At 36.5% G+C, this 24,652-nt stretch overlaps 1 pseudogene; it reads left to right on the top strand.

The window, feature by feature from the left end:
- The first annotated feature begins 6,202 nt into the window (after positions 1-6,202).
- LOC141431581 (neuroligin-4, Y-linked-like) overlaps positions 6,203-24,652 on the top strand; it is a 46,756-nt pseudogene continuing 28,306 nt past the window's right edge.

The raw sequence follows: 24,652 nt of genomic DNA, 5'->3' as shown, positions 1-24,652 counted from the left end.
TAGGAAGAAAGCCACGTTATTTTGGTTGACCTTTGTTGTCGTAAATTAGTTGTCAGTTATAATTTAGTCAAAGATTTAAAGAATAAAAAGTGTATCCAAATAAGAAACAGGTGAAAAAAGGCCAGCTTCTCCGCGCGTTAATTGAGATTGCCGCTAATTACGAGCAATGTAAAAATGGGAACGGTTGAAATTAAAATGATTTAAAATTAAATATGCTTCAAAAATGCGCGTTTCAAAAATATCAGTCAGCTTACAAACCGGGTGTGGCCTGTAACACTAGCAAATAATTAAAACAAAGATCATACTCGCCAAACTGAATAACATTTGTTCAGCGAGTTTTGAAAATAATAAGTTTATTTTTATTTTTATTGCACTAAGTTTATTCGCAGCAGCAATGTGAAGCAAAATGTTTGATGTTTGTAGCGTGACAGGCGACTTTAGTTGGGTTCTAGGATGGTGTACATTAATTACAGTATGTAATTTATATGAAAACGGGAAAATCTAAAGACTCCATTATTTTAGAAAGTTGCTGAACTAATGTTGTTTAGTTTGACGAGTACAATCTATATGTTTTAAATATTAGCTCGTATTACAGGCCACACCCGGTATAATAATGGGTTGTTTTTTTCATGCGGAGAGTTACCGAACCGAGGAAATGCAAGGAATTAACATACTGCTGCAGCTGTTATTCACATAGGGGAAGGGGGGAGGGGGGGGGGTTGAAATCAGATAAGGGGTGAAAGCAGATAGCATGATATTTCACATTTCTGCTATCGGTGTCTTGTTCAGACACGTCGACGGGCAGCACGGGCAGAGGCCGCTTAGTGCCCGTGCAAATGGTGTCCAGAGAAGAGCGATGTGTTTCGTTGCCGTTGACAAAAAAAGTAAACAAAGGTAAGTCATGTAATATTTCAACTTTTTTAACACGTATCAAATCAATATCGATGTAATAATATGCATGTTAATGATTTACATCCAAATAGTGACTACTTGAGTAATGATTTCCGATTTTGTTCCTCAATTTGACCATTAAATTATTGCATTTTTTTCATTTGCGAAATTAAGACAGTTGGTTTGAAGTAGATGGGGTAAAATCGTATATCCCCTTTTCCCCCTAAAATTCACTATGTTACTGATTTATAATTCGTTTATTTTTGCATCTTACCGACAAGTGTAAAAATGCCGCGAAATTACGTCAAGCAATCTAACAGACTAAAATGATTTGAAAGTGACATGCTTTTAGCAATTAATTCAGTGATAAAATGCAGAATGGGATATTTACGAGCTGCTGATACGTAGAATGTACCATCAGCCAAATATTGGTCTATCACCCTAAAGTTGATGATCGTTTGCATTTCATAAAACAATAATGCCAATAGACGTGCCTATCAACTTGAAAGCTCGACTTTAGCGACATATTCATTTGATAGGATTTTGTTTAATTTTTTTTAAACAAAAACCTAGCAATTGATAGACCACTTATTTGGCTCATGGTACCATAATCACCACTGACAATCACAGAAGAAAAGTAAAGGTACGCGAAAGGGAATGTTTCGGAAATGTCCATGTACCTACATCAAAATTTGTTTTTACCGATGAATTAGAAAACTTGCGTGTCAGACATGTAAAAACAATGGAAGCCCGCCATTTCAATCTAATAAAAACTAACGTTTGGCCTACCAATTTGCTGAATTCAATACACGGTTTGACCCAGAAAGGTTGCACTTGGTATACTCATCAGGAATTATTGTTTTTTGTATGTGATGCTGCAAATAATCAGTATCTGTATTCATCCCACCATTAAAATTATGTTATCTGGTTTTATCCTAATTCAAAGGGTGAAATCGGATTTACTAAATTTTAGCTAATGTTGACTAATCTCTTAAATATCTTGATCTCTTTAAGTTTGAGCTAGATTAGTCTATTTTTAGTTGAGTTTGGTGTTAGATATTACAGAAATATCTACGTATAACAATTAAAAATATATTTTTTTCTCTACTATCTGGTGTTACCCCCCCTTCCCCTACTCGCACTAGTTTGCAAGTTCCTCATTTTTAAACTCGTAAAGATGGCGAATAGAGTGGTTGCTCCACAGAAGAAGCATCGGGCTTGTTTCGTGTCCTACTTACAGTTTATCGTCACAAAAAAGCCTATACATTACAAGAGGATGAAACATGAGCCTTTACCTCCAACTTTGTATAATATATTTAAATAGCTGACCGCTTTTTGCTCAAGGGCCTTAATTACTAACAAAGACTCGAAACATGATGGATGAACAAGACAAATATATTTGGACGACAATGATCGCTCAATCACTAGGAAGATGTGTTTTAATTTGCGCTTATAACGATGTATCAACATGATTGATTTGTATGAATACAATATTTCGTTAAGATGGTAGATATTCCGAGACTTATTTTTTTGTAATAAAAATACATATTATAGGGTTTGTTAGCCTGCAACACAGGTGGAAACTTACACTTTTTCAAAAGCTCCAAATCTTCCCGTAAAATTTTACTTTTGTTAGACGTCGTCGACAAAATACATCAAACCACTCTTGTGCCGTAAAATTTATTATTCTCTTCAAATTATTCAACTAATCTTCCAAAAGCAATCTCGTTTCCGTGAGTCCTCAAGGCGTAAGGCAAAGCGAAAATTCGCAATAATGCGATAATATCAAGTCAATGATCCGTCTCATTTCCTGAGGGATCCTGCGATAGCATCACTTGCAAAACGCCGGTGTTTTGTTTCTCCAGTGACTTGTTTCCATTTAAATATATTTTGTACTGATGAGTTGTGCAACACGTCGAATTACAATTCAATTCTCTCAAATATGATCGGAATTTTTTGCTTTCCATTTAAAACTACACAGAATACGGGCAGTGCCTAATTTTAGCTGTTGTTAATTACAAAAAAAACACTTCCCTTACTTAGGAATAAAATAAATGTACCTTCCGAAATATTTACCTATACTTAATTATAGGTATCTTTTCCTGCTTTGCATACTTTTTAAATTTCAATCAATTGCAAGTAAAATCAGAAGACTATAGAATAATTTCGTAAAGCCAAGCCAAACAACATGACTTTTATCACAGTGCATGCGTGAGTCGTCTGATGGGACGAGTTTATAATATACGATAATGCTGTAATCTGTTATTGAGTTTTTCTTTTCCCGTACATTGTTTGAGAAAAGGATTAAAATATTCCTCGACGGAAATATGAATAATATGATCGCAATTAACGTTCAACGATTTAACGTTACTTTTAGTATTTTTTACCGGTATAAAAAATTCAACGTTATAAGCAGTTCACATGAAGTTAACGTTAATTCAAAAGTATCGTTAAAAGATTACTTCTCACTTTTACATTATAGCGGTATCCCTGGTCATCATTCTGCTAAATCAGAACATAAGTTTATGCTATTAAGGGGCTGTTTCACCATCCATTGATTAGTCTTAACTTACGGTTAAATGTGATGCCGTCTCCGTCTATTCGAACAAAACACAGAGAGACGGCATCACATTTAACCGTCAGTCACTACTAATCAATGGGTGGTGAAACTGCCCCTAAATCTACTCAACAACGATATATAATTAAACTACTTCACGGATTGTATCATGCATTCACAATTATAATTTTGAACTCAGCGTTTTGAGTCCATTTCAAGACTCATGGTCACGGAAAAAACAAAAACATAGATGCCCGAATATTAACGAGGCCGACAATCCCTGTTCGCGGACGAGGCTTGTATAGTACAGAGCTTTTCTCAAATAAATCCAAGGAAAATAATACTATGTCACTTGATGATGAACTCATAACGGAAACAATAACACTTATTTCAATTAAAAACCACTCGTTTTAGGTACCTTATACGGTTTTTTTTTATTTTTCTATTCTCGCTAAAATTCTCCTTTTTCGGTTATTTTTTTAAGCTGTTCCGGCACCAAATCTGGCGATGATTTTATTTATTAAAAAATGACTGTAACCTTATTAATTTTGTATTTTAATAAATTATTGGTAATAAATGCCAATCTTTGTTTTTTATATTGAATGCCTAATTTAATCTAGTCATAAGAGATTAAAAAGTAAATACACATTCACTTATATATGTTTTTCTTAATAATCTGTATGCCATAGATAGTCAATAAAGGATATAAAACCCACTGAAACAAAAGACAATCTCTTTGCTGGCCATAGCCAGCAATACGAGTAAGTGTTGTATGAATCCAATAATTTGAAAAATTAGAACGAATGTTCAATATGTGCTATACAAAGACTTACTTTGCGTTCCGTCATCACGAAGTTTTGAATTCCTACTTATATTATAAATGCGAAAGCTTGTGGGCGTGTGAGTATTGTGTATGTTTGTTACTCCTTCACGCTAAAACGGCTTGACGCATTTGGATGAAATTTGGTACGTAGATAGCTGGACGTCTAGAATAACACAGAGGCTACTTTTTATCCCGATATTCCCACGGGATAGCGATAAAATTTCGAAATAACAACCGCTGCGCTTACAGTCATGAAATTTAGTGTGATTTTATCTATGTATGATTTTGAGCTATGTATAATTTGGCTTTGTGGGTAATTTTATCTAATAATAGACTCTGAATAACTACTAATTGGGAACAAATTTAAACAGAAACAACCTCTTCGGGAAACTACCTACACGGGTTGGTTTTCTCCTCACTGAGCTCGCCCAGCCCTTGTAAATAACATTTCATCATTCTCAACAAGTGTTTAAATGATATTTGAGCAACAAAAGGTAAATAAGAATATATCTAGCTAGGTCAAACAATTGCTGAAAATAAATAATTCTGTATGTGTTCGAAACCAATTCAAGAAAATGAAAAAAAAAAGTCAAGTCATCGAACAAAGTCAAAAGTCAGGTCATCGAACATTCTTAATAACAAATTTCAAAAACGTATTCTAATGTATCTAATCTTGAATTATGCCTATATTTATTTATTTTGGGGATCTCGAAAATGGTTACGATAAAATTTGTTCGTAAGGTTTTTCAGGGGCGAACAATCGATCTAGCTTAATCTTATTTTTGGGAAAACGCTCGTATTCAAATTTCAGCAAAAAAACTTCAAAGCTCAGTTGCCTAGTTACTATCATGTCTAAGAAAGACAGCTGTTACCATACGATGTACCATGTATTACTGATAAAATTCAATCGTAAAGTATTTTTAGCAGTGTAATGTTGGGAAATCAGTGTCTTGCGAATTTATTTCACACACAAAGTTTTAATGGAAACAAAAAACACGGTGTGGAAGGATAATGTTTCATTCGATTGGTGAATTTGTATTGCTCTTAATTATATTTGAGTCTACTGGCATTACACGTGCGACTCTGAGTGATTTACGCGTACCTTTAGAAAGTTAGCTTTCGGCGACTAATCAATGGCAAAAGGCATGAATAATGTCTATCATTTGAGTAACGGGTCGGTAGTGTTTCGAATAATTAATTTTCGGGGTGTGCACGGTTGTGTTGGTCTCTCAGCGAGCTCGGCTGCCGCCTGGGCGCATGCGTCGTGCGGCCCGACTCGAGGCGAATCGGTTAGGGCGTACACATTTTTTCCCTCTAGGACTTGAGTCTTGTAACCTGCTTACGAGTCATTAATACATCTGTTAAAAATCTAGTTTCAAATCAACCGTACAACGGTTTTGGTTTTCGGTAGTCATACAAACGACTGAGCTTAGTTTAAAAAACGTTAATTAAGTCAAAATAAGCATGGAAGTTTAATAAACTTACAATTATTTTTCGTCTACATTTACTACATATTGCTTGTGTTTCATTTTCTTAAAGTAATATTTAACAATGTAGTGCTACGATTTTAATAGTACCTACTGTTACTGAAAATTATTAGGTAGGTAAATAAGAATATTAATCTAGCTAGGTCAAACAATTGCTGAAAATAAAGCAATGAAATAAAAATTAAATTAAATTATTTCGTTAAAAAACTTAAAAATACTTATTATCATTTAAAAAATACATGGCCACCCTAACTGCAGCCTCCAGAACCCGAGGAGGTTTGATATTGACCTATACGTATTACGAGTACTCTCACCATGCTCTCTTTCAGGCTGTGCGAGCGAGATGGCTACATTTCTGCCTGAAAATTGTACAAGCAAGAAAGAGCAAGGTATATCAGGGTAGCCAGCCAGGTCTTGCTCAGTCCAGTATATTGTGAACGACGGCGTGTTGCAGTCCTACGTGGAGGTGGCATTGTGAAAATCAGAACGCGTACACAAAATCTAATGAGCTCAAAACTTGTTTATGCAATATCGTTGTGTGACTAAGGAAGTATTACTGGTGAAGTGATTAAAAAACGCTAGTGCGCATTATCATTCGACTGATACTATTTTGACGCCGGTATTTGTGTGAAAGGACGTAATATTAGTGTTGGTGGAAACTCCATAATTTTTTCACGAGTCACTAGTTTGCGTTCCCCAAGGAGACATTCTGGAAATGTGAGTATATTTGAATGTTTTATTAAACATTTTCTTTTATTTTCGGCGCCAATGTTAAGTTCTGAATTATGTTTTCCTCGGTTGTTTTATACTAAAGCTTTTCTTGCGAATAACCTCTGCAGAATGCGAATATTAATGGTATTTTAAACATGGCTCGCGCATACCTTAATTATTTGTGCGAATTGAATATAACATTTTAGCATGACTTACGATTGCATTTTATTTACCTTCCACTTTTCTTGGTATATTATTTTTATCAAAGAGTATTGTTAATGTTTTGATGACTATCGATAACAAAATAAATAAACCCATCATTGTCCTTTTTCCTTGCCTACATTGATTTGACCTTATTTTCTTAAAATATTCTCTAATTTCCTCGTTACTTTTTTTTTAGTAGATAATAAAAACCAAAATGATGTGATGTTTTATATGAGAAGTTAATATTTTTTTTCTACTGACTTGACTGACTAACTGAATAAGCTCAGGTTAATAAGCCTGTATGATTAATTAATCAAAAATTAAAGTAAAAAAGGGCCTTTATAGTAACTGTACAGTTGACATTTTAATTTTATATTTTTATAAATTCAAATTAAGGATGCCTCCCTAGGCATCTGGATCCCTATCCAGAAGCTCAATTTATCGCGTTTCGAACGAGTTTACTTCATTTCCCAATCTACAATCAAGTAGACCGCTACGTTAACGCCATTTTTAAACGGCGCAGGTGATATTTTAAACCGGTAAAATGCATTTCGATAAACGTATAAAAAAAAACTATACCTACATGGAAATCCATGAGCCTTTGACCATTAAATATGTAGCGTGGGATTAAATATCAGCTCCAAGAGCCGGCTTGATTCCGACGCCAATGAAATTCCGTGTGTTTCATATGAGGGGTGAATGAAACAGACAGGGTAATCCGCCCACAATTTTAATCAGACATTATATACCCACGTTCCATTACCAGAGTAGGCAAAGACCAGTAACGTTAATTTGAACCGGTACTTTCATACCTTGATTGCCTCTTTCAATCTCGTCGACTTTATGAATGTAAATAAAATATAAGTAACTACGTTGTTGTCTTTAGACTAACGAAGCCTCCGCCGAAGGTAAACGCTTCAACAATCCTATGTAAGTTCAATTTTGCATTTGTTTAGTCTTTTTAGATAGGGTAGCAACAATAAACAATACAGGTACAAAAATACAAATCGAAAAAACAATACCACTCCTTGCAGTCGGGTAATAAGTCAAAAGTTTGGCAAATTTAAATGTTAAAGGGTTACAAAAGGTACAAGCATTACATTGTGTCTATTTAACGTCAGCGTAATTGCTCTTCTTCATCGCCAGGTACAGTCAAGGATACTGTAGGGTGACGGCACTAGTCATGGACAAGGAACCAATAATGGAATATTTTTCCGCTAACCCAATATTAAGAAACGGACGCTGCTTTTTCTAAAACTAATAACACTTATGTGCAGATAACTGATAATCATAACTGGTAAAGTTCATGAATGGCGAGCTATATGGCTTTGAATCCTTGCTGCCCATTACTGGATACCTACTGTGCGTAACATGTCCATGATTGATGCCGTCACCCTATTAGGTACAGTCGAGGTCAAAAATATCTACACAGCCATAGCGATCGACTTTATTTATGGTTAGTGGCATAACGCTGTGCAGATATTTTTGACGTCTTGGTAACGTATATATATGTTTTATGACCTTGACTGTGCCTACCAGGGTGCCCTAAGCCCTTCCATAATAAATTTCACGTTGATTTCTTTGAAAAATGTACGGAATATTAAGATGACATTCGTAACTATTTGGGAGGAACCCTGGTACGCGATTTATTTTCTTCGGCTATTCGAAGGTATTATGTCTATATAGTGCCTAGTGCAAGCAATCTAATATCCAATACTTTAACAGAATTGTGATTGGGCACTTATATTGTGGGTATTAGCACAACTTTTTTTCTTCTATGAAAAACAAGTAAGTTTTAGGTACGTAGGTACTGTGCCACGTAATGACTAGGTAAATATTCCTGTGTCCGGTTTGATAGCAGCGCTACATTGGTGTGGTCTATTTTTTTTCAAACCATTTATATTAAATATGCAATCTATTGATTAATTCCTCCATGCTGTCACATCAATACGACTTCGTTTAATCAGGCACCTTTACAGTGTATTCTGTACAAAAAAAAATCGTAATCTAATAGCAATTGAATGCAGTAAAGATCTAGATTTGGTAAATAAATACAATTTGTTAATACATTAATAAAATTCTTGCCAACACATTAATTTGTATGTTAAACGAAATCTTGAGAAATGAGACGAGTGTTTTACTCCTAAACGGAATCAAAATATAGTACATTGTTGTAAAGGCTGGACAGTAAACAATAAATGAAGGAGTTAGTTTGAACGCCGACCCGAAGGGGAGGCCTTCGGTAGATAATATGAGTTCATCTATTGCACAAATAAATCTATCTTGATGAAACTTAACTACGACTTCTATACGATACGAACATCTTTTTAAGAATTACGTAGTAGCACCCCTGATTGTCACTTTTTTCGAGTCGTCTACCATAGATAATGCTAAGCTATTTAATTATTCCAGCATGTTTAAAAAACATTTACTAAAATTATTGCAAAACAATTTGATACAAATTTAAAATATAAAAATAACGAAGTTTCCTGATGCGTAGAAAAAATGTATGGTGTAAAATTGGGTTGTAGTTAAGTTTTAAAGATGTAAATAAAACTTTGGGTGACTTGAAACCTCTTTAGTCTGAAATGACGTACTTACTACCTAATTACTTTCTAAAACTAAAGTCATAACTCCCTTGAGAAGAAAAACTATACGTAAATCAATAATTCCCGCGGGAATAATTGAGCCCATTGTCCTTTAGTATCATTGACGAGCAAGTGTGATGAAAAATAAATATCACGGGGCAATTGACACCATTGACCTAGTACCAATCTACTTAAGCAAAGCTTGTACTGTGGGCATCACTCGCCTATATTAAGTGAAATAAAACCAAGAGAACCTCACGTCTTCAATCGAGTATAGCTCGACATGTTTCGGTGGCGTGTGCTCCCAGAGGAAGGGCTACCTACGAATTAGCCCGAAACAATAATAATAATATTGATAATATCCTCAAAATATTTAGAATCGAACAAAACCTAATATACCTATTTTTTTAAATAACGTATAACACTTAATTATCTCAAAAACAACAGCCAAAAGAATGAAGGTGGACACAACCACTACACGGTGCTTTTGCATCTTTTCACAATGGAAAAAAATATTTAGCTAAAAGCTTGAAATATTATTTACCATGAGCAAACATGCAAACATTTTACTCAAACTAATTAAAAAAAAAAATGATTCTACTAAACGACCAAAGTCCGCAGTTAGATTATCAGGAGATATTGGACACGTATTTTTTCTTATGTCAATCACATGACAAAGATGAAGGTGACAAGGTTCGGGAGTGGGAGGTCACACCGTACTAAAAAGAGTCCCACGGCGTGACGTCAGGTGAAGCTTTAAAGGGCTATACCTTCATCATTTTTTGTTTTATTAACCCCCGACGCAAAAAAAGGGTAACAGGGGTTATAAGTTTTACCGCTATGTGTGTTTGTGTGTCTGTCTGTGGTACCGTAGCTCTTAAACGGGTGGGCCGATTTGAATGGTTTTTATTTATTTATTTAAAAGCAGTTTTCCTAGCGATGGTTTTAGATATGCTTCATTAAAATCGGTTTAGCTGTTTCTGAGATATTGAACTTTGAAGTGACCGATGTCGGGTTTTTTGAGTTTGGGATTTCTTTCATTGATAAAAGACTACGGACTAATTCGATTTCTTTAGGATTCCTAGCCTATTGTATGAGTTTTTATAAAACACATGAAAATAATAGTTTACATTGTGTGACCGATGTACAAAATTATCCCATAAAGGGATCTCTTTCAGTTCACCATTCACTCCAACCTTTAATATTCATCCTTTTTATCCCCCGACGCAAAAAGAGGGGTGTTATAAGTTTGACCGCTATGTGTGGCTGTCTGTCTGTCTGTGGCACCAAAGCTCTTAAACGTGTGGACCGATTTGAATGCGGTTTTTGTTAAATTGAAAGCAGGTTTTCTAGCGATGGTTCTTAGACATGTTTTATCAATACGGTTCAGCCGTTTTTGAGATATTGAACTTTGAAGTGACAAAGTCAGAGGTTTTCCAACTTTTTGTTGGTTAGTTTATCAGTCTTAAAATCAAAAACAAAACGGTAATGTTTAAGTAATAAGTAGTGACTGGGTTCTACCGAGTGTCAGCTACGAACTTGTCAAGGTATAATCTTTACGACGCTACATTCGACTGAGTTTAAAATAAGACCTTTAGTTAGGCCTTTGTTATGACCTACTAAAGAAAAGGTTAGACGTGCAAACCTACATACTTTGGTCCATCAATATGGTAAATAATGATGGATCATATTCTGTTCATACAACACGGCGGCAAGGCTACACGTGCAATATTTAACACGTCAGTAGTACTACTACAACGTGTTTCGTGGAGTTCAGATGCATAATCGATATGGAAAAACTAAAGCTTATCTGGCTAATATTTTTGCATTTGGTTTTACAAAAAGAATTAAAACAGAGCATCAAACTAAATTTAGCTTCAAATAATAAAAAAAAACATTACGCTAAGCTGCTTTGACATTACGTTATTTAGAATGACCTCTTTCAAAAGCGCAGTCGCCATCGTAGCTGCTGTCGCGATGCGTACTAAAACATATCGCACGCAGTATTTATTATACGTGTAGTCTAGTATATTGACAGATGACAATATTTGTTCTAAGCTGTCATTATAGAATCCACAAAACTATAAAGATTTCCGTAATAAATATTGTCTTTCATCAATACCTAGACTAGATGATCAATAAATATGACAATAAATGTTAGTAGATCACAGTAATTATTGTACGTCTAGACTTCGCCTAAGTAGTTGGATTACAAGGAACTACTACTGCGAAAATATTGATTTTCTTACCTTATTCCAATATCATAAGTAGATACATTATGTATCTAGTCGACTGTAGGTATTGTAGCATTCTAGTAGCATCTGAATGCTTAGATCCAATATCAAGGAATATTTGAAATGATCTTACCCACAATTCCTTATTCTTGTTACTATACACAAGTGTAGCTTTTAATTTACTTCGTTAAGGTGTGGCCAACATTTGGGTTAGCTAACTCAAAACCTGCAGATTAAGTAACTTTTATACTAGGTTACCGAATTGCTACATAGACATCTGCAAGACATATTATCATTGTATGTAACCCACTTTTTGTCAATTTTGCGTTACAATCATGATTTTGCAAGAAATAAAATTAAGTTTTATTTAGCTCTTATCCTTGTATATCAACTCCTTTGCGTTTAAAAGTTAAGACTTGGAAAAACATTGTAAGTAAGGGTGCACTGGGGTGAATAATATAGGTACCAACTTTAGGTACGCCATAGTCTTTTTAAAAACCTTTGCATTCCTCGGCATAACTCCTTATTATACTAACATTGAATAGTTACAAAGAGGATTGTATGTCTGAATTACAACACAGTTTTCCAAACGTAATGTACTAATGTTAATTGTAATCATCGTAAGTCACTAAAAAGAGTAAAAGAAATGTACTTGTGGCAAAACAATCATAAAGTTCTTCAGTTTTAGCTTTGTAGATTATAATGTACCTACACTGCGGTTTTGTACCAAAACTTAACATTTTTTTTTGCCTTTGATGTGCGGCCCTGTAAAGTTAATAAAAAATATTTACTCCTTGCTGGTATCCTTGATGTAAGCAACTCAATATTGTCTGAGAGCCAGCAATAATAGTTAATAGTGCTTACACAGTCATTACATGAGATCTATAAAGTAATTTTAATTAAGTGTAGTTTTAATGGTGCTAACGATAGCGATTAAACGCCTCACAAATTAATTTTCGGCCAAATTCGCACTTGTACTAACAGAAAACACGTCCGGAGTCCCAACCCACCCGCTGCGAGCACCATCCTTGTAATGAGAGAAATATCTAATTGGGTCAAATCGCCCCTTTGTTAACCCTTCATCCACACTGAATGCTGGGACAATGGGTGCGCCACCAGTGCTTAAGTAATTTTAAATGGCCCAACAGCATGCCCTATTTTACGCCAGTAAGAAAATTTGGACTCAGTTAATTTCGTCCCTCAAGAGTCGAGCGCAAAACTGTTCAGTTTGTGCAACATAGAACAGCTAAATATCAGTATTAAAAAAAATAGTAAACTCAAAAGAAAAACGCGGAACTGTTATAAGATAAATTTATTATCTGTCCGTCAGTTCGTCTGCCAAAACTGTCTACACATCGTGCATACAAAGACGTATTAGTATTAGTTAAAAATTAAGAAATTTTGGAAATACATTAAGTCCAGGAGTACATTTATTTGGAAATTGTCTTTGCGTGGGATAGTTTCTTTTACTAACAGGTAAAGATAAAGAGGTTGTACGACGCTTTTGGTCCATAAAGGAGCTATTAAAATGTAAGCTTCTATTGTCACTCAAGTGTCATCTAGTTGACATGTGCATAGTGCATACCTACTATCCGTCTTATTCTACGATGCTGAAACATCGGTCCTCGACTGAGATTCAGAAGTGCGATTTGATAATTTGCCAAACAGCTATGGAATGCAGCATTTTGGGTTTGGGTCCACAACACCACTCCGCTCCAAAGTTATAACATCGCAGATGTAGACAAAATTACCACCAGGATTAATTTGGGTTTGACCTTGGCATGCACCCAGAGAGGTCAGCATGCGTTACCACTCAGTACCTAGATGTCCAAAGATGGCCATTGGCGCCGCGGCAATCCGAGACAGAGATGGTTGGATGACCTATTTAGATGCGGTTTCGAGCGATGGTAAGACATACAATTCATTGGCAGAAAGGGCGAGCTAACCTCAGAGCGAACCTGGCTACGTTTCGGGGACCTCTTTGGGGAAACCGAGGGTTTTGTGTGTGCAATTGCTGACGAAGTTATCATGACGAACAACTACCCGAGGTATATCCTGAAGGACGGTACGGTCGACATTTGTCGGGCATACCACCGTCCTGGGGAGTCACTCAGGCATATTATCTCTGGTTGTTCTCATCTTGCTAACGGTGAGTATTTGCATAGACATAACTTAGTAGCCAGGATTATCCACCAGCAACTTGCTCTTCGATACGGCCTTGTAGACTCTGAGGTGCCGTATTATAGGTATGTCCCTGCGCCAGTTCTCGACAATAGTCGTGCCACGCTCTATTAGGATCGATCTGTCATCACGGACAGGACTATTGTAGCCAATAAACCTGATATCGTGCTGACAGATCGATCAAACCGCCAGGCAGTGCTCGTCGACATCACCATCCCACATGACGAGAACCTCGTGAAGGCCGAGAAGGACAAACTCAGCAAGTACCTCGACTTGGCTCACGAGGTGACTGCTATGTGGGATGTTGACTCGACGATCATTGTCCCGATAGTCGTTTCGGCAAACGGCCTGATAGCGAAGAGTCTCGACCAACATCTCAAGAGACTCTCGCTAGATGGCTGGATCAAGGGCCAGATACAGAAGGCGGTACTTCTGGACACGGCACGCATCGTCCGGAGGTTCCTCACTGCGGCCCTGACCACCCGTAGTTTGGGCCCTGCCCCGTTACCGGCGGCAAACTAGGTTAGGTCTTTTATTTTTATTTTGTATGTACTTTTCTGTATTTTACTTCTTAGAACTATTATAAAAACCTAATCCTAAGAATAAAAAATAAATAAAGAGAATATAATTATTTTAATAATTATTATTATAATTATTATTTTATTTTCAGACCAGGTACATACAAATTACAAAATTAAAGTACAATAAAATAAAGAAAACAGTATCAGTAGAAACTTAAAACTAAACTAAAATAAAACTAGAGGTGCTAGGTGTACTATATATAAGCAACTTAACAATTGTAATCTACTCGCTAAACACTCTTTCAACAAAACTTCAAGCTAATTAGTAATTATGAAAACTTGCTAAGTAGCGGGGTTTAACAGCACAGAACAAGCAAAGAACTACATAAGTCCGCTAGTATACGAGTATTCATTTAATTTCTTATTAATTATGTTTAATCAAGGCTTCAAAATTGTGAAGTTTCAATTTCTAGTTAAATTAGATATTAACCATGATGCAGGGAGGCACCGGCTTGATTATGTTTATTTTTACTTTAGACACATGTAGTCATTTAATTGCGAAACAAATGTTTTTCTCAGCACAGCCATTCAAGATAATGAAATATTTGGAGGTTAGAACAAATTATCGCAAATAAAAACTTACCGTTTTGCACCGGTAATTTTGTGCTCATATTTATGTCAACTTTCTTATACTATCAAATAAAAAAAACCGCATTCAAATCGGTCCACCCGTTTAAGAGCTACGGTGCCACAGACAGACATACAGACACACACCAACATAGAGGTCAAACTTATAACACCTCTCTTTTTGCGTCGGGGGTTAAAATGGCAACTATATATTTTTTTCACAAATATTTTAATAATTATGAATAAAATATTTTTTTCACACCTCTCCTCCTTAAAAGTAACTTTTCCTCCCTGACGAGAGGAAGCAAAGTGCGACTTTTCTGTTCAAGGCTTTTCTAAGTCTTTTATTGCAAATGCCATTTATTGAAGTTGATAATTGTAAAGCCACGCCTTTTTCTATACTGGTTGTTCTTTAAAAATATTTAGATTTTTTTTTTCAAGTTCCTTAATGCTCGTTGTGAAAACTTGTATGAGCCACTCGGGAGCTAAATTATTTTCATATTGGACGTTAACACTTGAATCCCTCATTACGCTCAGGATTCTACTTTAGAATCCCTCGCTACGCTCAGGATTCTATTGCAGAATATTTCGCTACATTCTGGATTCAATGTACGCCCTCGCCGTGAATACACCATTTTTCTCCCTTGTGACACAAAAAAACTATTTTGCTATCTTTTTACACAACTGTTATTTTTTTTAAACGTACACGACAGTAACTTAACACACACACGAATATTTTTTAATGGTCCTCTCCATTCTGACAAGTTAGATGCGCGTAACGATGCTCGGTTCGTAAAGGCTCGTCATGTAGATCAATATATGCACTGATCGAGTGCACGGCTAACATGCGCGGAGCTCGGCAATACATCCTCCAAATATACCGATACGATTCTATTTTCCTTGAAATGTAATCTGTGCTAATCTTTAGTATAAATCACTTTACTAGTCAATTCTGTGTCGGCTTTATTGCCAATTACGTATATTCTAATATTATGTATGAAGGTGTAGGAAAAGAACAGACCCCATATATCCCAACAAAAACATTGTGTTAAGAAAAAAATATAACAAAACATTTAACCGACTACAAAAAAACCATGAAAATAATTTTCTACCAGTCTGAGGTCGGTGCCTCAGCATGAACCAGCAGGAGTGGACCTATAGTCGTCTACCTCACCTACATACTATACGAGTAATATTGGGCTTCTATCACTCCTGCTGGCTCGTGCTGAGGCACCGACTTAAGACTGTTAGAAAATTATTTTCATGGTTCTTTGTAGTCTATAATTAAGGGGCTGTTTCACCATCCATTGATTAGTGTTAACTGACGGTTAAATGTGATGCCGTCTCTATTTGTTTTGTTCGAATAGACGGAGACGGCATCACATTTAACCGTCAGTTAACACTAATCAATGGATGGTGAAACAGCCCCTAAACCTTTATTAAATATAATTACAGCTCTCAAGGTATTATGAAAGTACTATAAATAGTTTAGTTATGATATTCCTTAACCAATTTTGTAAGTTTTGTAAATTTGTGTAACTTTGCCACACCCTTATAAGGTTCTCACTAGTTCTCCTAGCTTATCAAATAAGCAGAATTCCAGCTTGCTACCACTAACGAGTCCTGCTCGACCGACATAGGTGTGATACGCTAAAATGGTTCCAGAATGGTGCGGTATGGACGACCGGTTTCAGCATGGTACGGTAGTTAGGCTTCAATCATATAAATAAAATTCCGGGACGTAATCACGCAAAGTGAAACGCTACGTATATCGTTAGGTTAACTCAATGAACTTATGTTATGGTTGTTTCTAGTACAAGTACAGCCATCAGCAGAAGTAAATGAACAGTTGTGGTGCTCACACTCTCTTATTACCCTAGAGTAGACGAGAGTCGTGTGTGAGTCGTGTCATTTTAAGTACCGTAACCGCTCTTCCACTTTGCTGCTGACTCTACAAAAACGCAAACACATCCAAGTATGTCTATGTGTATGGTTAACCTATCATAATATTTTTAAGAAAACCGGCCAAGTGCATGTCGGACACGCCCGAAATAGGTTTCCGTAGCCATTACGAAAAAATTAAGTTATATTTTTCTGAGGATTTCGTATTTTGTACGGAATATTCCAAGTTTAGGTATATTTTATACCTTAGGCTGCTATTAACTCTTAAACTGCTAATAATTCTCAAGGAAACTTAACCGTTATAGTTTTCCTTGTAAGTTTGATATACTTACTACCATCCTGATTTTTTTCAAATTTTTCCACCCACTGGTTTAGATTTTAGAGGGGGGGGGGGCGCTCGATTTTATTGAAAATTTGCACTTTAAAGTTGAATATTTTGCAAAATTATCATTAAATCGAAAAATCGTTTTAGCAACTCCGTGATGGTTTTAAAAGACCTATCCAACGATACCCTACACTAAAAGATTGGATGAGAAAAAAATCACCCCCTTTCCGTCTATGGGAGGAACTCAAAAAATATTTTTTTTTAATTTTTTATTGTACCATTTTGTCGGCATAGTTAACATATATATTCGTGCAAAATTACAGCTTTCTAGCATTGATAATCCCTGAGCAAAGCCGCGGGCGGACAGACAGACAGACAGACAGACAGACATGGCGAAAATATAAGGGTTCCGTTTTTGCCATTTTGGCTCCGGAACCCTAAAAATGATTCATCGATTTGACTAGAAAAAGATAAATACATCCTTAAATTAATTTCCATACAATAAGGTAAAAAGTCGAGTACGGAGCTAGAGGAAAGGAAACAAAAATTAGTTTATATTCTAAGTTTTTAAGTATCGAATTAATATACTACTCGTAGACCCTTGCCTTCTTGTCTGCACTTCGTCTCACACTAACTTAGCGCGATACATACCGGGATAGATATAGGTAACCAATGGATTGAACACATATAGTTCGCTCTAGTTAGTTTTTGCGCCGCGTGTCCCGCCGCATTCGTTCCGGGGTAATGGATTTCCCTTGGCTCACGTGACGACAACACACTTTCGTGCGTCACGATTTTAATACTTTCTATTTTGTATTCACAGATGGGTGAAAATTTGTGCCCGGAAAATGTATTTTCATATGTAATTTATGGCGTTTTGCGTAGCACAAAGTAATTTTACTGTATTTTTCATTAGCTACCTTAGTAGTAAGTAGGTACCTACTTACGTGTCGTGCTCGGACATAACAATAATAAAAGGTTCATCACCTTTTTTTTTGCTTTTGAACATCCATATTGCATACTTACTAATATTTTTAATACGAAAGTGTGTGTGTTTGTGTGTTTGTCCGTCTTTCACGTCGAAACGGATCGACGGATCGATGTGATAGATGATTTATGGGCTAGAGAATGACATAGGCTACTTGTTATCCCGGAATAAATGCACAATTCCCGAGGGAAGAGCGCAAGATAACAGACTTGCACGCGGGTGAAGCCGTGGGCAAAATCTTGTTATTCATAATATTAATAGCGCTCGTGATACTAAAATATCGTGAGATTTTGACATAATGAAACATTAAAATTGAATGCACGGTGTTTCAAACATACCTACTTGATTTAATTAGGTAGCTAATCTCATTTTTTTCTAGTTTTCGTTTGTTGTGAGTGTGGGCAGTAGTGTCTATTGCCAACTACGAATTCCGGACTAGACTATGCAGGTGGTAGGATCTTGTGCAAGGTCCGCCCGGATTGCTACTACCAACCATCTTATTGTTATTCAAATAGTAGGTAATTTATTATTTATTCATTTATTTATTTATTTTATTCGACTGGATGGCAAAGGAGCAAGTGGATCTCCTGATGGTAAGAGATTTTTAACATAATTGCGTGCAATGAACAGCTAATATTATTATTATTATAAACAGTGGTACGTATGTATGTATACATCTAAAACTACGTAAAACCTGTTGTAAATGTATCTTTACTTGATTGTATCTTTTGAAGTTCAACTTAATATATACCCAAGTCTGCAATTACTTGAAATTGTGAAAAAAATAAGTTTCTAAGTTCACGCACTCCTGCTTTCTTGCTCGCTAATCCTGCCGTGAAGCAGCAGTGCTTGCAAACAAAAAACAAAATTTCACATCAATGGTTAAAAAATCATGGGTTTCCTTTTATTTCTGACACTATGCTATTTAGCAAAAAATAATCCGTATGATGAAGCATTTTTTTCTTTTTTTTTAACCGACGAAAAAAACGGAGGAGGTTCTCAAGTCGACGCGTATTTATTTCTTATTCAATTTGTTTACACGGTTTTACAGCAAACCAATACACCGAGAAACCAGGTTACTTAATAAACTACTATACTATCAATTAATAACAATTATATTATAAAAAATATAATAACAATATTAACAGCAGAAACAACACTTACAAAATGACAATTATGAGTAGTTACCAAACTTATACGCGTACGGTGGTCTGCCTGTTGTCCGTCGCCTCACAAAACCTCAGACATTCTCGACAAACAGCTACCCATTTCCACTCAAAAAGGTCACATTCAGGTACAGACGCCAAGAGAGCATTCAGAAGAGTGAGTGCGCGCGGTATTGGCGCGTGTCGGCGCGACACCGTGCGCGCCGCCGGCACCGCAAGCAACGCGCCCTCCCGGGGCCGGAGCTGGACGCGGGGGACGTCAGGGACGCGCAGCCGTAGTACTGTACGAACTAGTTGGATAACGTCCGACTCTCCGCGCAACAAACGGCAGACCGTGACGAGAAGATTGTTATTTCGCCTCACCTCAAGCCCAGTAAAAATTTTGTGGGATACATATACGGATAATATCCAAATATTTTCTTGTCGAGAAACCTAAGGAAACACTTCTGTATTTTTTCTAAGAGTAAAGCATATGTGGCTTCATATGGATTCCAAATAAGAGAAGACGCCTCCAATTTACTCCGCACTAAGGCATTAAAAAGTAGTTTTATAACTCCGGGTTCATGGAAATCCCTGCAATTATGGAGCACGAAACACAGCCTTTTGTAGCAGTTACTGGCAAGTGCACGAATATGCTCATGGAAGGTAAGGCGCGTATCAAACACTACACCTAGATCCTTCATAGAGTAGACACGATCAATGACATTGTTGTCAAGGAAGTATTGCGCATGCAAAGGGGCAACTTCGCCCAAATGTACACACGCAACACTTCGTCGTATTAAACGACAGCTTGTTGACTATACTCCACTTCAACACGGAATCAATATCTTCCTGCAAGGAGAGACAGTCCGCTACATCCTTCACACCATAAATAAGCTTGAGGTCTTCAGCATACAGAAGGCACTTAGTTACTTACTTATTCTAGGTCGTTAACCATCAGGCCAAATAAGAGAGGCCCCAACACGGAACCTTGGCTGACGCCAGAACGAGTGTGATATCGTTATGAAACGAAACATCCATGTTGAACATATTGTTGAGGATCGCGTAGGTAACTGGCAAACAGATTGAGCAACTTAAGAGAAAATCCAATGTCATCAAGCTTACTTAATAGGACATCATTATCGACGCGGTCGAAAGCTTTCTCGAAGTCAAAATAAGTGACGTCGACCCAGCGTATATATATTTATGTATGACCACGCATAACTTTTTACAGAGTAGTCCGATTTTGATGATTCTTTTTTTATTGGAAAGCGTATACCCCGAGAATGGTCCCATTTAAATTTGGAAAAAATATTCCTACCCTAAGGGTTGGAAAACAGGCAATGATTGATTTTCAGTCGCTGATTGTACTGTATGACCAGGCATAACTTTTTACAGAGTAGTCTGATTTTCATAATTCTTTTTTTATTAGATAGGGTATAGCTTGAAGTTGGTATTATATACATTTGGGAAAAAAGCATAAAATAAAAATTTAACAAAAAATTGAACCGCCGAAAAAAGTGAAAAGCAAATGATAGAAGCCCATCAGGTAGACGACTATAGGTCCACTCGTCCTGGCTCGCGCTGAGGCAACGACTTCAAACTGGTACATATTTTAAGGTCAAACAAAAAAGTATTATTTTTGGCTTTTCAGTTTTTTCGGCGGTTCAATTTTTTTCTTATTAAATTAAAATACCGCTTATTTCAGTAAAATGTTCCATATACAATATTTAAGGTACTTTCCCTCCATGCGGCATAGCCGTGGGACATCCTGTATAGATTCCAAAAAAGTTACCAAAGATGGCCGAACCTCACTGTCACAAGTGTCATTGTCAATGTGACGTTCCACATGTAACCAAAATATGCACATTAATAAAAAATAGTCATAATCATATTTTTATGTTATTTAAGTGTTAAGATTATCCCAAGTTTTGCCATCTTAAAAGATGTATTATTGTTTGCTACATGGCCTTTCACCTGTTCCCACATCAACTCTATTGCATTTAACTCGCAGTGATAAGGGGTGAGTCTTGATATTGTTATATTAAGAGCAGCTGCCATTTCATCAACAGCCAGTTTCTCATTTTGGCTTTTAGTTTTTTATTAACTCCCACAACTCTAACCACACTCTCTCTCTCAACTTCTAACCATACTCACATCACACTCAACCCCCCCCCCTTCCCCTTTCCCCTTTCCTTTTGGCCTTTTTCTTGCAACCACTTGATAATTTGGCCCGTCCTCAATTTACTTGTGGGCCCATTTTCTAACTTTCTAGAGTGGTATGTACGGAGCATTGTCCATAATAATCACGGAGTTTGGCTTCAGCTTCCGCAGAATACTAGCCAGCCACTCTTCAAAATGTTCGGAGTTCATCTCATTGTGATAATCATCACATTTTTTTTTATTCAAATGACAACAAGCCTCCCTCCACATAGCCTTCGTCGCTGCCAATATGGCTGATAATTATCAGTCGTCTCCCCTTTCCTGAGGGTGCACGTAGGCCTGTTGTAAGTCCTTCTAAAAAGGTTTGCCGGGATGGTACCTCTAAAACCTGGGGATCTTGCCAAACCTTGCTCTTTGTGTAACCTGTAAACATGATAACTTTATAATTACATATTATGATCACTATCACTGATACATACATACGAGTATAATAAGATTAACACAACATTTACATTAGGAAGATACATAATTAAAAAATGATTTTAAACTACATTCCGTCCATCTTGTTGGTGGACGTCCTACGCTACGCTGTCCAACAAGATGGACAGATGACCTGGTTAAAGCTGCGGGTTCACGGTGGATGCAGGCCGCTGCCAACCGAAGCAACTGGAGGTCTGTGGGGGAGGACTATGTCCAACAGTGGACGTCCTACGGCTGAGAAGATGATGATGATGAAACTACATTTGAAAAAATTTACAATGGCCTAAAAAATATTTTAAGATAATTTCAAGGGTTCACTCAACTCACAATAATTTCATTTAATACAAATACCAATGATAACTGACTATGATAAATTATTTAATAGGTATATTGATTTGTGTGAAAACTTTTGAATAGCCAAAACCGGTAGGCAAGTCTGATACAGCAGGGTACTGGTTTTTTCTTAATAAATTATTAATATACACCTATACAATTACGTAATACGGGGTTCTTCCCTCTCTGCGGTATTGCTTGATTTTCACCAGATATCTTTTTCTCCACATTATAATATCTGCTCGGTCGATGAGGCAGCTCTGGCATTTCCGACTAGCATATTTAAAATTTAGATGCTTCAGCACCCGCCGCAGCGTAATTGGTGACAAATTTGGTAGGTCCGCATCATCATTCACAACTTGCATATTTGCATATTTGCACTACGTCAATTAAAACCTCTCGATAATTTCGTTATGGAATCCTCCTATGGGGGTGGGGGGGGGGGTTCCTCGGATAATTTTACGTGTGCAGAAAATGCTAAAGCAAGCACTCAGCATACTGGTGGGCGCCGCGTACAGGGATTCTTGCAGAGATCACTTCTATCAACAAAACATATTGACATCCATGTCATTTTTTATATTCGAGATAATACTCTACGTTAAGACTCACATTCACGAATTCAAAATAAGAGCTAATTAATCCTAGAGTTACGAAAGATTGCCTTAGCATTCTAGCTGCGGCTCCATCTAGATCCAAACTGTCAAAGAGGACTCGGAAGCCATGGGTAGAATCCTGTATAATAAGCTACCCTATGCGGTAAAAGCCATAAAGAGTGATGCTGTTTCGCCGAAGAGTGAGAGCGCTCCTGCGAGAGATAACGATATACAGCATTAAGGAGTATCTTTCCAATGACTATAGTAAGTTTGATAAAGAATAAAACATTCCTTCTTTGTAAAACTATAATTACTATAAATAAGTATTAAATATAAAATATCTATTCGAAATAAGTCATTATTATTATTGAATTATTATTATTATATGAAATTTGCAATGACGAGTCATGCCTGTTCTTTTGACATCTGTACCTATGTATATATGTTTGCATGTGTTCATTATGTAACAGTTATTGATAATAAATGATTTTGATTTTTGTAAAACCTGACAATGCTATAATGATATATTATAGCATTGTCCACGCAAACACATACTGAAATGAGTCATGAGTAATATCTGCTAATATAAGGAAGATAAATTGCTCACCTTTTCAACGGTTGGTGGCTCATTGCGATGAAAAAAATTGATGAACAATACGTCTAATAGCAGCGTAGGTAAAATCGTCAAGTTTGTCGTATACTGCAAATTTGCGGCCGGGTTTCGTGGGAGGACTCAACTTTTCATTCGTTTTGCTCTCTTTTACAATATTTCTCACTGTTTTGTCACATATGCCCAATATTTCAGCCACTTTTTTTGTACAGTCTAGTGACCAACATTTGTCCTCGGGCCATGTATTCTGGGTATATTTAGAACAGTTCAGTACCATAATTTTCTCACTGACACTCATATGACTTCTAGGACGCTTCCTTGGTGGAGGACGAGGAAGATTCTCCTCTCTGTGAGAGGGACCTGTTACCGGTTCCATGTTACTTGCGTAAACGCAAAACCCACGAACAAAACACAATAACAAAAACTTAACAGGAAACAAAAACTCAACAACGAAAATTATAACGAGTATAGAAAACATTCGATCAATCCAAACGTCGGATGCCAAATGAAGTGACCATTGGAGATGTCATGGTGGCCCTGTGGCCGCCATGTTTACTTTAAAGTTTGCCATACGTGATTTGTTGTCAATATCTTTATGTGCATACCAAAAAAAGTTATAAATATACTGAGCGGCAAAAATCTCACCCGCAAATGTATGCAGTTATAGGTAATTTTGCATAGAGAGTGGGCTAAATTTTGTGCCGCTTAGTATAGTATATAGTTACGCAAATTATGAGATTAATATAAATAGTATCCAAATGTTGTTAATACCTGAGGTATTACCACTGTAATATGAACTTTTCTACTACAAAACAGTTTTAGCTAAATATCTGTAGGTGAAATTAATATTGACATGAAATTATTTATTTATGCGATTGCATTTAATTTTAACTTTACATTTATATATAAATAAAATTACTTATGTATGTTATTTAGAAAAGTTAAAACTTACTGATGCAAAACTTTTCATTTTATTGGCAACACATGAGTAGTTTTTTTGGAATCTATGTACGGCGTTGAGTATAAAATTGACGGGAGTGGTGACACTATTTACCGGCCCAGATAGTACCGACATGGAAATTCCGACTCGATTATTCGTGTAAACGCCCATACAAACTGAACCCGAACCCGAGTTTCTATGGGCGTGTACAAGAAAAATCAGGTCGGTATTTCCATGTCGGTATTATCCGGGCCGGTAAAGAGTGTCACACGGCAGAAGCAACGCAGTCATTGGATTCTTATTGTTTGTTTTGTGATAAATATTTTTTATTTCCTCGTGAAAAGCACAA

This window comes from Choristoneura fumiferana, chromosome Z (assembly GCF_025370935.1).
Source record: "Choristoneura fumiferana chromosome Z, NRCan_CFum_1, whole genome shotgun sequence".
Taxonomy (NCBI): domain Eukaryota; kingdom Metazoa; phylum Arthropoda; class Insecta; order Lepidoptera; family Tortricidae; genus Choristoneura; species Choristoneura fumiferana.
This window is presented reverse-complemented; position numbering and strand designations above follow the sequence as displayed.